This window comes from Ambystoma mexicanum, chromosome 8 (assembly GCF_040938575.1).
Source record: "Ambystoma mexicanum isolate Mex_15411 chromosome 8, UKY_AmexF1_1, whole genome shotgun sequence".
NCBI lineage: Eukaryota > Metazoa > Chordata > Amphibia > Caudata > Ambystomatidae > Ambystoma > Ambystoma mexicanum.
Genome location: NC_090929.1, coordinates 113,067,415 through 113,084,790, shown reverse-complemented (window position 1 = coordinate 113,084,790; position 17,376 = coordinate 113,067,415). Strand labels below are relative to the sequence as shown.

Here is a 17,376-nt window from a genome sequence, read left to right as displayed (position 1 = left end):
AGGCGATACTGGTTGTTCCCAAGTACGAGGGTCAAAGCACCAAAGAGGGTCTTCTCAGATCAGGCAGAGGAGCAGGGTCTCACCGGGCCAATCACCGGAGGCAATGCTTGTCAGCTGCGGGCTGCTCTTTTTTGCAGATGTTTTGGTTCCAACGATGAACTGCCGAATAGCCCCAGGAACCCTACTTTGATCCAGGCTGGGAGCTAGTCTAAGTCCACCAATGGTATGGGTCTGCAACATTCAAAAAGCCTAACACTGGCCATCACATCCATCCAGCAACAGATTTACGGGCACCGCAGGATGTTAACTGGTATCAGACAGTCCCACCCCCTTCCTCTGGCTGACACACAAAACCCACTAGCCCGCTAAAGCAGAAACTTTTCATCGGGAAAGGGGTTACCATAGATGGCATTTCCTGGCCTGAGAAGGTAGTAACAAGGCCTAAGGGCGAACTGGCCAAAGAGCAAGCAAACATATCAGTGCACAACCAAATTTAGCTAGCCACCTTTAGTAGCCATTTGCGGGTAATTCAAAAGTGCATGAGAAAAATATCACAAAAACTGTCAAAATCACACAGCTGTCACCAGCTTTTCTTAGGCACATTGTCAAAGTAACCAAAAAGCCATCAGGTAGGACTCAAGATGGCGGCGGGTACGGAGTAGCTGTGCCGGCCGTGCTCTCCCGGGCAACGAGTGGAAGTACGGCGGTCCACTACCCCGCGGCACTCCAGTGGCCCGTGTGGAGTCGGGGCTGATCTCCAGGCACCCGTCGGGGGGCCAGGAGAGCACGAAGAAGAAGGGAAACGTCGCCTTAGGAGTAGTTTGTGCCGGCAGGTCTTGAGCGGCGGGAGAGCGGGGAGGTCGCCCCCTGCGGCTCGCACTCCGGTGGCAGGAAGAGGACCCGAGCTGCCCCCTTGGAGTTGGGAGCGCGGGCCCCGCGGGTTGCGGGAACAGAATCCTGGTGTGGGGATAGTTACGTGGAGACGGGCTGAAGAGTGCCCATTGGCGAAGCGCACCGCCGCGTACGGGCAGCCCCGGTGGGAAGCTCGCTGAGGAGGAGCGCCACGTCAAGGTCCCCGGCCGGGGAGAGAGGTGTCCCCCCAGAGAATGGCCGCTCGGCTGTGGGCCGCGCTCGGATCCGGGTGGAGGAGGAACTCGGCGCTGGAGGAAAGGCCATGCGGCGCTGGGCAACCGTCGGCCCCTAGGGACACGGGGGTGGAGGGCAAGCTCAGGAGTTGCTGCGGGCTGCCTCCTGGAGGAACGGCGCCGCGGAGCACGTCACAGCCGGGAGTGTGTATGTATGGGGCTGCGAGGACTTTGATAATCACTCTAGTAATTGTGCAGCTCTGAGGGGGAAAAACTGGTGAGGGCCCGGACTACGCAGGGCTCTGAAGGGAGAATCAAGAAGCGTTGGTGCCTGAGGGCCAGCTACGGCCAGCAGGCCAGGGGCTAGCTGGAGATACTGAGGGGCCAGTTAGTCCGGAGTTAGCAACTGGACACCCTATCAATTACCAACCCCCCTTCCCCCGGATGGGGCCCATCCTGAGGACATATTGCTGTATTCCCTATTGAAGCGCCATTGGGCGAAGGAGAGGGCAGAAAGGGGAGGGCAGCCTAAGACCCGATATTGGACCGCAGCGGGCATTGAGGCAGCAGATTGGCCCGTTTGGAGGAGACCGGGTGGAGGTCGACTCCCAGCTGGACCCCACACAGCAGACTCAGGTCCCTGTTGATGGCCACTCGCACTAAAGTAAAGAGTGGAAGGGCGCAGCAACCTCCACGGGACTCTCAGAGCACACTCCACTCTCTGTGGCCGCTGCAGGATATGGGATAAAGCTCTAGGAACGGCAATGAGGGTATGGAGAGGAGTATCGCGACAGAGAGAATGCAGGAGTGTCCCCAGATGCATGGCCAAGACCTCATGGGGGAAATTCAGGTGCTCCACGCCAACCTAGCCAAGACCCTTCAAGACCAGTTTCAGCTAATGCGAGCTGATCTAAATGAAGCGCTTGGGGAGATCAAGCGGGAAATGAAGCAATTGGGAGACAGGACGGACCTCTTGGAGAGGGGTCTGCAAGAGGTAGAAAGAGAGACTACAGCTAATAGTGAGGCGTTGGAGCGCCTGGACATAGCGACTCGGAACCTGGAGATACAGATGGAGGACGTTGAAAACGGATCTCGGAGGATTAACATTAGAGTGAGGCAATTGCCGGAATCCATCTTGGACAAGGACTTGAAACAGGAATTGCAGGGTGTGTTTGCGGATATCTTGGGAGAGGTCGCCCCGGGCGATATCCAGTTAGACCGGGTCCATAGAGTTGGACGGCTCACTAAAGGACCTGCTTCAAGGCCGCGGGACGTGCTCGCCGCCTTTTCCAGGTACGCTCAGAAGGAGGCAGTGCTCCTAGCTGCAAGGAAGAAGGAACCGATCTTGTTTAAAGGCCAGAGGATAGCTCTGTACCAGGACCTGGCTAATATCACCCTAATAAAAAGAAGGAAGATGGCGCCAGTGTTGAAGGTTCTAATTGAACGGGGGATACGGTACAGGTGGAGGTTTCCTTTTGGTTTGGTTTTTGATTGGGAAGGGTCTTTGAAACGAATAACGTCAGCCCAAGAGGGAGCTGACTTGTTGCGGCTTGCTCTGGAGGAGGGCTCTATGAGTAGGGAGGGGGGTGGCTTGGGGAACAGGCTGCAGGAGAGGCCCTGGGAGTGGTCCACAGTGGCAGACAAAAAATGGAGGGGGCAGAGGGGGAATGGTAGTCTGCAGGGGGAGGGAGGAGGGGCCTGCGTGGAGGGCGGCGTTGACGGAAGGGCTAATGTCTAGTCTATACTTGGGTTAAATAAGGGGTGGTGGATCTTTAAGGTTGACCAAGGAGCTCGGAGTCAAGGAGGGCAACATATTGGGGGCAGTAAGGGCTAGGAGGCCGGGGGGGAAAGGGGGAGCCAAGATGTAGAGGTGAGAGTAATGGTTTGGGGGAGTTACGACAGGTTGGGTAGGATGGGGGGGTGTTGGTTCCACACTAAATTGGGGTTGCAGGGTGGAAGAGGAGTTGGCGGGGGGGTGGGGTCGGGAGAGGCTTATAGCACCGACTGGGAGAGCTTCAGTCTTAGAATTTGCGAGGAATGAGGCTGGAAACAAAGAAGGGTAGGGACCCTTCCCATGTCTCGTTGGTGAGGGGGTGGGGGTGTTAAGGGCACGGACCCGGAGAGGCGAGGGAGGGGAGGTCCCCGAGGAGCAATCTGTATACCAGATTGGGGTTCAGATGGATGACACATAATGTAAGGGGTCTGAACTCCCCGCTCAAGAGGTCCAAATTGAAGCAGTTCGTTGGTTCTCACAATCCAGATGTTTTGGCCTTGCAGGAGACCCACTTACTGTGGAAGGATCAACATAGGCTGAGGCTGAAGGGGTTCCCGCTAATACTTTTCGCATCGGGTCCTGCCAAGAAAGGAGGGGTGGCATTGGCATTTGGAAGGGGATTAGACTTTCGGGTTTCTGACACTACCCGGGATAAGAACGGGAGATATATCATGGTTCGGGGAGAGTACATGGGTTCGCACTTCACCATAGCTTCGGTGTATGGCCCAAATGTGGGGCAAGACCAGTTCATGCGTGAGGTTGTGGGAACTCTACAAGACTTTGCAAGAGGACCGGTAATAGTGATGGGGGACTTGAACCTGGCATGGGACAGAAGGAGTGATCGCTCGCAGCTGGGGAGAGGCGGGGGGATGTGTGGAGAGCACTAAGGGGTGAAGAGGAGGGGTTTACATTTTTTTCGGATGTTCACAGGTCGCAGTCTAGAATTGATTACATCTGGGTATCTGCGAGCTTGGTTGGGGGGGGTTGACTCTATAGAAGTAGGCCCTATGGGGATAGCGGACCATAAGGTAGTTCAAATGCGGCTACGGTTGGGGGGTCGGAGGTCTGGGTTGTGGAGGTGGAAGTTCCCAGAGGCGCTCCTGAGAGATCAGGTGACGCGGGAGGAGATAGAGGGAAAGATCCGAGAATATTTTGAACAGAACAATGATCTCGACACGAGCCTGGAATTTAGATGGGACGCCTTCAAAGCTACGTTGAGGGGAGATTTAAATCGCCCTGAAGGCGGAGAGACAGACAGATGCGGAGGCTAGAGGAACAGTTGGAAAGAGAGGTGGAGGCTGCCAGGGCGCGGGTTGGGGAAAACCCCTCTAAAAAATTGTATAAGGAGTATAGGGCGGTCGGAGGTCAACTGAGGATCCTCAGGACTAAAAAGGCGGAGGCGGCCATGCTCAGGGTTAGGCAGAAGTATTATGCAAAAGCTAACAAGGCTGACTCGCTCCTGGCGCGTTTATTGAGAGGTGAGAGGGAACGCAATGTAATCATGGCAATGAGGAGCAGGGAAGGGGTGAGACTTACCAAGACGGAGGAGATAAAAGGGAGGTTAGCAGAGTTTTACGAGGATCTATACTCTTCACAGAGTCCGTCGGGTGACTCACAGAGGAGGTTTTTGGAGGGTCTTACGCTCCCACGGCTCTCTGATGAAGAGGGGGTAGAATTAGGCCGAGCTATATCAGAGGATGAGGTGCGGGCAACCATATCAGCCCTCCCCCGTGGTAAGGCCCCGGGCCCGGATGGTTACCCAGCAGTCTTTTATAAGCATTTCTCACCTCCTCGTTCCGCATCTGACGCGATTATTTAACTCGTTCAGGGCTAGGGGTTGCATCACCCCCTCGATGGAGGAAGCTAAAATAACGCTTATACACAAGGCGGGCAACGACCCCGAGGAATGCACATCATATCGTCCCATTGCCCTCATAAACACTGAGGCAAAAATGTATACTAAAATTCTGGCAAAGAGGCTGGAGAGGTACCTTCCTTCGCTGATTCACCCAGACCAGTCGGGCTTTGTGGTAGGGAGGCAGACGGCTGATAATATTCGGAGGGTGGCCCACATTGTTGAGAAGGCACAGAAGATGACCACTCCGGCGATTGTTTTAGCGCTGGACGCGGAAAAAGCGTTCGATCGGGTGGAGTGGTCGTTCTTATTCCAGGTTATGGAGCGGATGGGGATGGGGCTGGGTTTTGTCAGCATAGTCGAGGCAAATTACAAGAACCCCAGGTCGCGGATACTGGTCAATGGTGAAACTTCTAACCCAATCTGGCTTAGGAGAGGTACGAAACAGGGCTGTCCCCTGTCCCCCTTGCTCTATGCAATATACCTGGAACCCCTATTATTGGCCATAAGAGACTCCGATAGAATCCGGGGCGTACCGTTTGGGGGAGGCCAGCATAAAGTGGCAGCATTTGCAGACGATATGCTGCTTATGTTGACACGGCCGGCGGAGTCTATCAAGGCGTGCGTTGAAATGCTGACCGAATTCAAGGAAGCATCGGGATTGCGCATCAATCTGCAAAAATCCGAGTTGATGAACCTATCTTTAGAAGAGAGGGAGGCACAGGTACTTAGGACAGTCTCCCCGTTTAGGTGGAGCCCAGGTGGAATTAGGTATTTGGGGGTTCGGATTACCCCCTCCTTGGGCGGGTGGTATAGCGCAAACTATCCCCCTTTGCTTAAGGAGATCAAGAGGGATCTACGGCGTTGGAGTACCCTTAAGATCTCTTGGCTAGGGAGGAGAGAAGCGGTCAAAATGGTGATTCTGCCTCGTATATTGTATCTTTTTCAAGCGATCCCTATGGCGATTCCGCCAAGCATTTTTAGGGAACTCGACCGGGTGGTCAGGGAGTTCATATGGGAGGGTAAGAAACCACGCTTGTCTTGGCGCCTCCTCACAGCGTCTAGGGAACGTGGGGGCTTAGGGCTGCAGGATTTCCGGCGGTACCATGATGCCGCACTCCTTCGTGTAATTAGGGAATGGTTCGCAGACAACCATGAAAAGCACTGGGTAAAAATGGACAGGGCAGTCGCACAACATCATTTGGGGGAAGTATTATGGCTCTTCGCGGAAATTGCAACCGTCGCACATTTACTTGAGCGACATTACAAAGGGAGTAGTGGCCACTTGGGACAGGGTGGTGGAGAGTCGAGGGATTTCTTCTTTCCCGTCTCCTTTTACGCCTGTTTTTAAAAATGGAGATTTCACAACGGGGTTGGAGAGAGGGGCGTTTCGAGCATGGGACGATGGGGGCTGCAAAACTCTGAGGGACATGTTTAGCAATGGCATGGTAAAAACCTTCAGGGAATGCAAGCAGGAATTTGGAGTTGGTGAGGGAGAGAGACACAGATATTTTCAACTAAGACATTGGGTAATGTCGACTGAGGTGAGGAGAGGGGCCACGCGGGAGCCAACACAGTTTGAACGATTCCTCCTGACCCATGATGGCGCCAGGGGCTTGATATCGGATTTATATAAACTTCTGGAGAGCGCGGGTCCGATGGTCAAGTGGCCGTATATGAAGGCCTGGGAGCAGCAGTGGGGGGTGGGGATGGAAAGAGGGGACTGGAAGAGGCTATGGAGGTTGATTCCTAAAATAATCAGAGCACCCCGATTACAGGAAGCCTGGTATAAATACATCTTTGATTGGCACTACACTCCAGCCAAACTGCACGCGATGTACCCCACAAACTCAGGTGATTGCTGGAGGGGCTGCGGGGAGGTGGGCACGGCGACACATATTTGGTGGGATTGCCCACTTATTAGACCCTTTTGGCATGAAATCGCAGGTGCTCATACTCAGACCCCAGGGCTAGGGGAGCCCCGAAGCCCTAGAGAGATTCTGTTGGGAAAGAGGAAGGTTGATGGGGAAGGAGGAAACGCGAGAACCCCCAAGGCGCATATAGTCTATACATTGGCAGCAATGGGGCTAATTGCACAAAACTGGAAGAGCCCGATGATCCCCACGGAATGCGATTGGCTCAGGAAAATTTGGGATATTGTTTCCTTGGAGTGGGCCACATATGCAGTTGAGGGGAGGTTGGAGACTTTTGCGGCGGACTGGGGTGAGACTTTGGACTATTTGAAAGACGAATTCAGGGAACGATGGTGCCCACAGAGATTAAAACTGTTGGACATTTACAGTTGCTAGGTCGGAATGGCTGGACTGTGCTTGAAGGATGTTTTTTAGTTTTTTATCTGGGTGCTGCAACCGGGAATAGGGGGGGACGGTTCGTAGGGGTGTTCATGTTGTTCTTATTTTTTTGTTTCATTGATCTGCAGTATATGTGAAAATCAATAAACAAACTAAAAAATAAAATAAAAAAAGCCATCAGGTAAAAAGTTATTACAAGGATATAAAGTATTCTAACTGCACTTCATTGTAAGGTGATGTGTGCAATTGCAAAAATACATGAATTGGAAAAGAGAGACATAGTCTCTCTGTACTGACATCCTTAGGGACTAGTGAGTTTCCCCAAAGGAATGAGCAAAATAGGCAAGGGAAGTAAAACAGAAGCTTTATTGACTTCCAAAAATCAGCACAGACTTAAAACAATCTACAATCCATACAAAGACTGGGGGTCCACTGGAATCTATGGAGGGAAAAGTGCTAAACGAAAATCTTTCCCAACAGGTCCCAGTACACATCCAGGTGCCCTAATGTTTGTTCCTGGGAAAATGTTGTGGCCTGTGGCTATCCATGTATGATCCACTTTGAATGGTGTAGATCATTGGGCGAGCTCCCAGTCCAAATCCTGGATAAAAGGATGACTCCTTTAGCCATTTGAGAGATCATCAGTTGCAGCCAAGATCTCTACGAAAAAGTGCAGCCCGCTCACAACCAGAGGACAACTCTTGTAGCTGGCCAGCCTCAACTCCTGTGAAGTCCTACTGAAACCTTCTCCTCTGTCCCGATTTAAGAAAGCCTTCTTTGGTGCTTCGACACCTTGAACGTTGGGAACAACCACTCTGGACCCCGTTCGATGATTTGTGCCTTTGGAAGTGACTCCGGACCAACCGATGGACTGACCTGCTCCCTCATAGGATACCTTGCTGCAGCAGTCTCCATTCCGAGTGCATCGTTGGAACTAGGAGGATCTTCAACTTGTGTAACAAGACACCTGCCCCTGCTTTTTCAGTCATCTTGCATAAACAGAAGCTATGCTAGGTCTGTTCCTTAGTTCGCCCATTGAAGATCACCTATTGCTGCCTGATCGTGGTGACTCCTGTTGCAACTCATCTTCATTGCTCCCTGGAGGTGTCCTGAGGTGGTATGCCTCACAGAAGTCTTAATCTTTTCCTCGTTTGGGTGTACTACTGGAAGCTGTATGGAACAGATTCCTAAACACTGTGACTGACCAAAACAGAATCTTGTGTCTGAAAGTGACTTCTGCATCCACAGCCCATGGGCCTCCCTCAACAGGGCCATGCACAGAAAACTGTGTCCCCAACGGCATGCAGAACCTTGGCAGTGGTCTCTAGAGAAATCATAGTCAGGGGGTAAGTTGCCATTCCTGTTAATGTGCCCCACGGTTCCCCATTGGATTACATGGGCATAAAGCCCTGCCCCTAAATCACTCTTTCCTAACCTTGGTCAATGGAGGCCTGGTCAAGGATCCCTTTATAGTCTTGGACTGGGTGATCTCACCTGAACTTAACTAACATTTTGACCCTTAATAAAAACCACTGGCATTGCCAACCTCTTAATAAACCTACCTGTGAAGTGCAACTTTGAAACTGGGGACTTTGGGCACCAGGCCCCAAACCATCTACAAACCTGTGCTACACTGGCTATTGAATACAAGTGCTTTCTTATATCTCCCAAGGGTTAATATATATATATCCATATATATATATCCATTGTATAGTGTTGGTGTGACAATAATTGACTAGATGTTACTTGCTTATTATGTATTTTAAAGGCCAAATAATCATCATATATTTATTTTTGTAATTACTGGTGTCTAACAGGAATTACTGGTGATGTTGTGTGTGGGGTCATTGTAGCCCCACTCTCACACCCCACCCGACTCTGAGCCGTGCCGCTTTGCTACCTTAGCTAGCTAGACTCACCATAATAGGTTTGCCTCTCAAGGGTGGATTTTGGAAATCCATCTTAACAGCCCCATTCTATTGCTGTTTACTATAGACCGCTATTGGCATACATCTTGCTTGGCTTTATTTCGTTGTGGGGGTACCGAGTGTCAAACTTGGCATGGGAGCCCTTCCAAGAGATTTTCCTCTGGCAGCCAATGGGATTGATTGCTGCTGTCTCTACCTATGTGGGGAAGAACGGGAACGTTCCTTCCTTTTCCCCATAACCACAGCTGTGCCTACTGACTTTGTCCTGTTCATTCCTATGGGGATTTTTAAGCCAAATGCTATAATTTTAGCACGCTCCCTGATTTTCTCTATATTTTTAAAGTCTTACATTAAACTCCCATCTAAGAAAAATGCCTTAAGTACTACTGTACCAATTTTTCGAGGGGCATAATGAGTCTGGTGCCATTAGTATTTGCTCTACCTTTTGGTGGCCCTGTGGGAGTCGTTGTATAGTATTAACCCTTTTCTTCGCTCTAGGTCCTATATTTAAAATATGGTGTGCATTTGTATCATTAATGTTACTCTGTACTAGAGGGTTAGGAAGAACAAGTTACTTACCATATTTGGTAACGTTCTTTCGATGGGATGTTCCTCTGACGCATTCCACATCTATGACAGGTAATGTCCACAGCTGTGCTGCTTCGGATAATATTCGGCAGCGGGCGCCTGCATCGATGGCGTCGATCCGTTGTCCCTCGAGGGCATCCGTCGAGGGTCGATGTCACCGGATGTTATATATAGGACGCACAGCGCCCTTAGCCTAAGTTATAGTTTTTTCCCAGAACGTGTGGCACCAATCTCCTGCCAGTATGACTGCAGAAAGCCTTGCGGAAACGTGAGCTGCAATCGCATAGGAAATTCAGTAGAGGGGCAGGTTGGGAGAGCGATGTGGAATACGTTGGAGGAACAGCCCATCGAAAGAACGTTACCAGATATGGTAAGTAACTTGTTCTTCGAGGGGATTGTGTCCTCCGATGTATTCCACATCTATGACAGACTCCCAAAGCAGTACCAACTTATGGAGGTTGGAAAAGAATCTACAATTTAGAATTTTAGAATGCCCAATCAAATGGCTGACTAGGACTGCCTTACCAAGGCCAAATCCTGCCCATGGACGGAGTACAAGGAATAGCGACTCACAAAAGTATGGACAGAGGCCCATGTGGCTGCTTCACAAATATTGCGAATAGGAACGCCCCCATGTAGAGCAGTGGAGGCAGCCACACCCCGAGTAGAGTGAGCCCGTAAGCCTACTGGAGGGTCCTTTCCCGCCAAACAGTAACACTCAGAGATCGTCAAAATGATCCATCTGGCCAAGGTCTGCTTGGAAACAGCCTGACCCAAGCGCCTTCCAGCATAACCAACGAAGAGCTGATCGTCCACTCTGACCCGGGACATCCGTGAGAGATAGAAACTCAGAGCTCTCCTAGGATCCAACCTATGGAGCCTCTCCACTTCCTTACCAGGATGTGGAGGAGGATAAAACGCCGGAAGAATCACCTTCTGACTCAAATGGAATTCCGACACCCCCTTCGGAAGAAATGAAAGCCGCACCCGCAGGACAATCCTGTCATTATGGAAAACAGTAAAGGGTGGCTTGGCGGAAAGTGCCTGCAACTCACTCACTCTGCGTGCGGAAGTAACCGCAACTAAAAACACAGTTTTAAAGGACAACTGTCGCAACAGACAAGAATGTAAGGGCTCAAAAGGAACTCCCATTAGGAACTTTAAGACCAAATTCAAATCCCATCACGGCACCTGGAAAGGCGACGGTGGAAACACCTTAGTTAGCCCTTTTAGAAACTGGGAAATCAAAGGGATCTTAAAATAAGAACATTCCTCAGACGAGTGCTTAAATATGGACATGGACAGCGCCGCCAGGTAACCCTTAATGGTACCCACTTGCAGGCCCCTGTGTGCTAAACAAAGCAAAAAACCAAAGGAATGGAACATTGGAAAGGATCCACATTCTGTACCCTGCACCAGTCACAGAACTTTCTCCAATGGCAACGGTACAGGGATTTCGTTGCAGGCCTTCTGGCCGAAAGAAACCCCTCCATCACGTGTTTGGGGAGGTCCCAATCCTTATACCTCAACCTTTCAGATACCAAGCATGAAGGCTGAGAGACTTGACCTCTGGATGGAGAACCCGAGCCCCCCTCCTGTGAGAGCAGATCGTCTTGGTAGGAAAGACGGCGTGGAGGGCAGGTGGACATGTCTAGAAGGTCCGGGTACCATGCTCTCCTGGCCCATGCCGGAGCAATGAGGATCATTCAGGAACCGAACCTCCGTAACCTCCGCAACACTTGCAGAATGACGGGGACTGGAGGAAACGAGTACATCAGTGGGAAGGACCACTCCACTACAAACGCGTCCCCTAAGGCTCCTCTTGGGGGAAATTCCTGTTAGGGACAATTCTCTGTATGGGCTAATTTCCCAAACCTAGTGAGTCCCCCCAGCAGCTTTGCTGGATTTTTGGAGTTTATTTCTTTCTCCTGCTAAGAGTGAGACTCTTTTTCTCCCACTCTTAGGCATGATTTGAGAATGTCCTGTGACTTTGTAATGGGTTTTATGGGCTATGGGGTCTTTTACCCCATAGGGTTTCATGTGTTTTTGGTAAGTGTGTTACACAGCACCCTCAGTGCAGTAACACAGGGGTGTCATAGTGACCCCCAAACATAGACTCCATACCCTGGGACTGACTACTGTCTCCCAGGGCATGTAAAGTCACCATTGACCTTACTAGTCTTAAATTGTGAACAGAACCAGTACAAACCATCATATTGTGGAAGTACTGGCAGGGGTAATTAGATCGCCCCTGGGTCTGTTTTTCGAAAGGGGACTGTGCAGTCTCCCCTCGTCGAGTTTCTGGCTGGTGGCAGTGGTTACCACGCGAAATATTCCACCGGAATATTTCCTATGGGATTTTCCCATTCATTTTAAACGCACCACTTTTTTGGTGCAATGTTAAAGATACCGCCGGGTTATTTATTTAATATTTATTCCCCAGTTGGGTCTTTTTGCCAGGACTCGGTTTTAAAACGGCGTTTGTGTTCGCCTCTGTAACTCCAACCCAAGTCGAGCCCTTTGTTCCACTTTTGGCGGGCTTCTGCACAGAAGCCTCCAAAAGTGGTGCCACTCTGTCTGGGTCTACAGGATGTGTGGGAGGGGGGAATAGGCACCCTGGACTGAGTTGCCTCGGCAACTCACGTCGCACTCTTGTGTGATTGGCCCAGTGGTGTGCCACCCGGCTCACCACTTAGCATGTTTGAGTGACGGCTAGGACTGATGAATGGGGGTTTTCTGCATAAAAGCAGGGCTTTGGGGACTGGAACTTCAGAAGTCGCCACAGGACCTAAAGAATTCGAAGAGGGAGAAGCTGAGCCGACCTGCAACGACAACACCACCGGTGGAGCCCTGCTGAACCGACTCACCACTTCCCGACGACAGAGAAGATATTCATCCTGGAGAGTTTTCTTCCTTTGAACTGGTGGGGTTAACCAGTTCGCCCTCTTTTCGCCTTCCTGGATCTTCTCGTGGTCGAATCACCCGTGCCAAGCACCCCGGCGGCCGGATAGCCAAGCTTCACCACAATTGCGAATTAGAACGGTAGAAACTCCGCGGCTGGTTTCTTCCCTGGCAGTGCAACGACTCCAGCTTTCCTCCACGTCGAGATCTTCTCTTCCCCTGGACGAAGCACCGACTTGCACCCGCTGCCAGTAACAACTGCCCCCGCTGGAGCTTTCTCACCATTTCAGGTACTGTGTCCCGCCTGGTCTCCCTTGCAACAGACTGTTCAAGGTGTCCCGTAAATACTTGACTCTCTATCCTGGGGTGACCTGGGACCTGTTAACTAACTTTTCTGAACTGATCCAACTCCTTTTGAACTATCTGCAAAGACTTTTAAAGTGTACTTCAACTGTGTGATCTTGGGCACATTCCGCCTTGCTCTCTCCAAGAGTGGGCCTGGCCTATGAACTTTTTGCTCTACAGTAGACTCTGCCTTTATTGACTTGCTGTGGTTCTTTTAAAAGTGTTGGTATTGTGTGCTTTCCTAATTCTGCCTTTTCCCTCCCTTTTTAAATAATTATTGGAGTGCCATCTTGGTTAAGCGCTCACCCCTGTATTGATAATAAGTGGTGTTCTTTTCCTAAGACTTGTCGAATAATTAATCAGGGAGGTGTAAATATTTATAGTGACTGTGTTTGAACTTGCTTGACATATTAGTGCCAGTGTATTTTTACAAGTGTGTTTTTAAATAAATAATTATATACTTTTATACCCAAGCTCTGGTCAGTGTTTGCTTGTGCTACTGTCTTTTTGTACCCAATGTGTATACTCTATATACTGCCTAACTCTTCTTGAGAGAAGTCTGACTGCACAGCCACAGCTACCAGGTAAATCTGGGTGGTACAGACTGCTACCAATTGGGTTTACTGCCAACACCTGTAGACTTAAACATTTTGCAGTGGTCCCTATGGGAACTGCACAGGTTTTTGCCTAACAATTCCCACGAGCAGAATCTTTCGCACTTCCGGTTGAGACTGGTGGCGAAGAGATCCACTTGTGGGGTTCTCCAAAGGGCAAAGATCTCCAAAAGAATTTCCTGAGCCAGCTCCCACTCGTGAGAGACCGTGCTCTGCCTGCTCAGAGTGTCTGCCACCGCATTTTCGTCTCCGGCCAGATGAACTGCCGAGATCGAAAATTCCTACTGGATGGCCCAGAACCAGAGCTGCATCGCCTCCCTGCACAACGGGAGTGACCCTGCCCCCTTTTTTGTTGAGGTAGTGCATGGCCACTGTATTATCCGTCATAATCAGGAAAGTCTTCCCCCGCACAGACGGCAGAAAAGCCTTCAGAGCTAGCCTGACGGCCCTGGGCTCCAACAGATTGATGTGGAGTCTGGACTCCGACAGAGACCAACGTCTGCTGGCTGTCAACTTGTTGGCATGAGCGCCCCAACCTGTGAGGGATGCGTCCGTCACGATCGTCACCTCCGGCCATGGTTGCCAAAATGGTGCTCCCTTCATCAGATTGCCTTCATCGGCCCACCATAGAAGATCCTGGGCGACCGAGGTCGGAATCTGAACGGGATCCGACATCCTGCCGGAGATCTGCGACCACTGCATCTTGAGAGCCCACTGCAAGGATCTCATCCGCAGCCTGGCCTCACGCACCAGGAAAATGCAGGATGCCATGAGGCCGAGCAACCTCAAGAATTTCAACGCCGGGAGACTCTGGGCATGTTGAAACTTGTCCACCATCTGCAGAATGTGATGAGCCCTCACATGGGGAGGCGAACACTGCCCCAGGGATGTGTCAAGCACTGCTCCGATGTATTGGAGCCGCTGGGTAGGTGTCAAATGGGACTCCTTTAAATTAAGGGAGAAGCCCAGCTTGTGAAGGGAATGGCAGGTGACGGACAGATGATCCAGGGCTTGCTCAGGAGAGCACGCCCTGATCAACCAATGGTCCAGGTAGGGGTAGACGTGAATCCCCCTTTCCTGAGATACGCTGCCACCACCACCATCAGCTTGGTGAAGACCCTTGGGGCGGAGGTCAATCCGAACGGCAGGACCCAAAACTGAAAATGCAAGTCACCAACCGCAAACCTCAGGTACTTCCTGTGCTTGGGATGAATCGGCACATAAATGTAACCATCATTGAGGTCCAGAGACACCAACCAATCCTGAAGTTGAAGGGCCTGGAGGACTTGAGAAAGAGTTGCCATCTTGAACTTGAAGAGCTTGTTCAACCAACGCAAGTCCATGATGGGTCTCAATCCCTCGTCTTTTTTCGGGATCAAAAAATAAGGGGAATGCCATCCCTTGTTCCTCTCCGCTACAGGCACCAGTTCGATGGCGCCATTCTCCAGCAGGAATAGGATTTCCTGCGCAAGGAGCAGATAAGGATGCTTCAAAGAGAGCTTCCCCGGTGGACTGTCGTGAGGCCTCTGCCGGTAGGGAAGGGATTAGCCGTGGGCTATGATCTAAAGAACCCACACATCTGAAGTAATGGTCCGCCATTCTCCAAGATGCTGCGCAAGTCTGCCTCTAACAGGCGAACCATGGGACATGGCCTCATGGCTGAGCGGACGCGGCAGTGCCCGAGGGCAAAGAGGCAACTGCCCGAGAGGCTTTGGCACCCCGAGTACCTTGCTTTCCACCCCTGGTACTCCTACGGTGGCCCCTTTGACTGGCAGCTCCTCTCAATCTACCAAAGGAAGAGTAGTACTGAATGGAAGCTCCCCTCCATTGCTGTCCCCTAGGACGAAAAGGCAGAGGTTGACGTACTGCAGCGCTCAAAGACTTCGCTGCAGCTTTGGAGGTCTGCAAACTCTCAAGGCTCTCGTCAGCCTTGCTGCCGAACAGATGAACCCCGTCAAAGGGCATGTTCAGAAGACAGGATTGCACATCAGGAGCAAAACCCCCCGACTTCCGCAACCATGCAAACCTGCGTATCACGGTGCTCGCAGCCATGGAGCGGCTGACACAGTCTGCCGGGGCCAAACCCGACTGAAGGGATTCACACATGGCATCCTTGCCGTCTTGCACGAGGGCTAGAAAACCATACCTTTCATCCACTTCGCGAATATGCTCAGCCGCCAAAGACGCACAGTTCCACAGAGTGTGTGTAAATCTCGCTAAGGCACAAATGGAGTTGGTCGACTTACCCCCAGCCGAAAATACCTTCTTCGCCCAACCATCAAAGCGCTTATCGTCCCTATCAGGAGGGATGGTAGGGTACGCAGCCTGCTTCGAGGAGGCCGTAGCCACCTGCACCACCAAACTCTCCGGAGTAGGGTGCGTCGATAAGTAGCAGGGGCACTACTGGATGGGCGGTATGTCTTCCGAAGCGACTATTAACTGCCGGGAGACTCTCCGGAGCAGTCCAAGCCGCCGCCGTCCTTTGAAAAGCCATGTCAAACGGCAACACCGTCAGTGGGCGGACCTTGATCCAGGATGTCCGTCGAATCATCCTGAGTAAAATCAACAGGTGTTATGTTATTTGAATTTGTAAGGTGGAGCAGACCACAGCAAGTATTCGGTCACCCTTGACATGAGACGCCGATAGGATGAACCTGCATGCGCCCCAGGCTCAGGTCGGCCAAACTCTACCTCCGGAGAGGTGTCAAGGCCACTAGCGTCCTCCATCTGACTATGCCCAGACAAAAGGTCATCAGGGAAATCAGGAAGCACAGGCAAGGCCATCTCCTCATCAGGCAGTTCCTCAACCTCTGAAATATCCTGTAAAGGTTGGAAAAACTCCAATCTAGGAGGAGGAATAGAAAAGGGCTCAAATACAGACCTCATAGACTTACTGGCAGCCTTCCTTGGAGGTTCCACAGCCCACAGGGGCACCTCCGTCAAATCCTCCACAAACGGCGTTGAAGGCGCCGAAAGGAATCAGCGTCGACGACTTCTTCGAGTATGGAGCCCCGCGAGTGCCACTCGACACAGCGCCGACGACTTCTTCGAGGCCGGAGCCTCGAGTGATCCCCTCGACACTGATGGCGTCGACGCCTTCTTGGAAGGCTTCACAGGTTCCGATGGTCTCAATGACGTCGAGGACCGGGACCTGAAGGCGCACGTGTGGTGGACCGAGCCTGTTCCTTGCCGACTTCTTTCGAAGGCGTGGACAGAACTGTGCCTTGCGACTGAAAAATCGTTAACATCTGCTGACGGAATGAATCCCATTCGGCCGGCGACGAAGACTTGGTGGGACAAGTCTACCGTCTGTGGGAGTCCTCCGACGAGGATGGCGACTGGTGACGGCACTGCCTAGAATGCCTCGACGAGGCAGAGGAATGGCGGGAACCACTCCTAGAATGAGACCCCCTGGATTTTCGCCGACACCTACCTTCAATTTCCCCTTACGTTCTCGCAAGGCCTTAGACGTCAGGGACTGGCAATCCTCGCAGTCGTCGGTGGCGGGGCTTTTGGTGATGCACCAGAGGCAGATATTGTGCGGGTCCGTGATGGACATCTTCGAACCGCAGTCCGAGATTTTTTAAAGCCCGACTTCGGGGTAGTAGAAGAAGAAGACATCGTACATGACGAAAGAATCGAGCACGCAGAGATTCCGAAGCAAACACGTTTGCGGAAAAAACGGAACTGAGGCTACGGGCGCCGTGCGTCCTATATATAACATCTGTTGACGTCGACCCTCGAGGGACAACGGATCGACGCCCTCTGCCGAAAATGTTTCCAAAGCAGCACAGCTGTGGACATTACCTGTCATAGATGTGGAATACGTCGCAGGACACAACCCCCTCAAATTACTGTTACTGTGTTCTGAGATGGCATATTGTGTTCTGTTTAAGCCTGTAATAATATTTGTTTTTATTGTTTTGTGTTCCCCTTTTTTCCCCACCACTTAGCCTTGTGTTGCCCATACCCCC

General features: G+C 51.4%; 1 protein-coding gene across 3 annotated transcripts in view; it reads right to left on the bottom strand.

The window, feature by feature from the left end:
- Window positions 1–17,376, bottom strand: part of GOLGA1 (golgin A1) — an 804,100-nt gene that overhangs the window by 147,935 nt on the left and 638,789 nt on the right. The gene's annotated exons all lie outside the window — the stretch shown is intronic.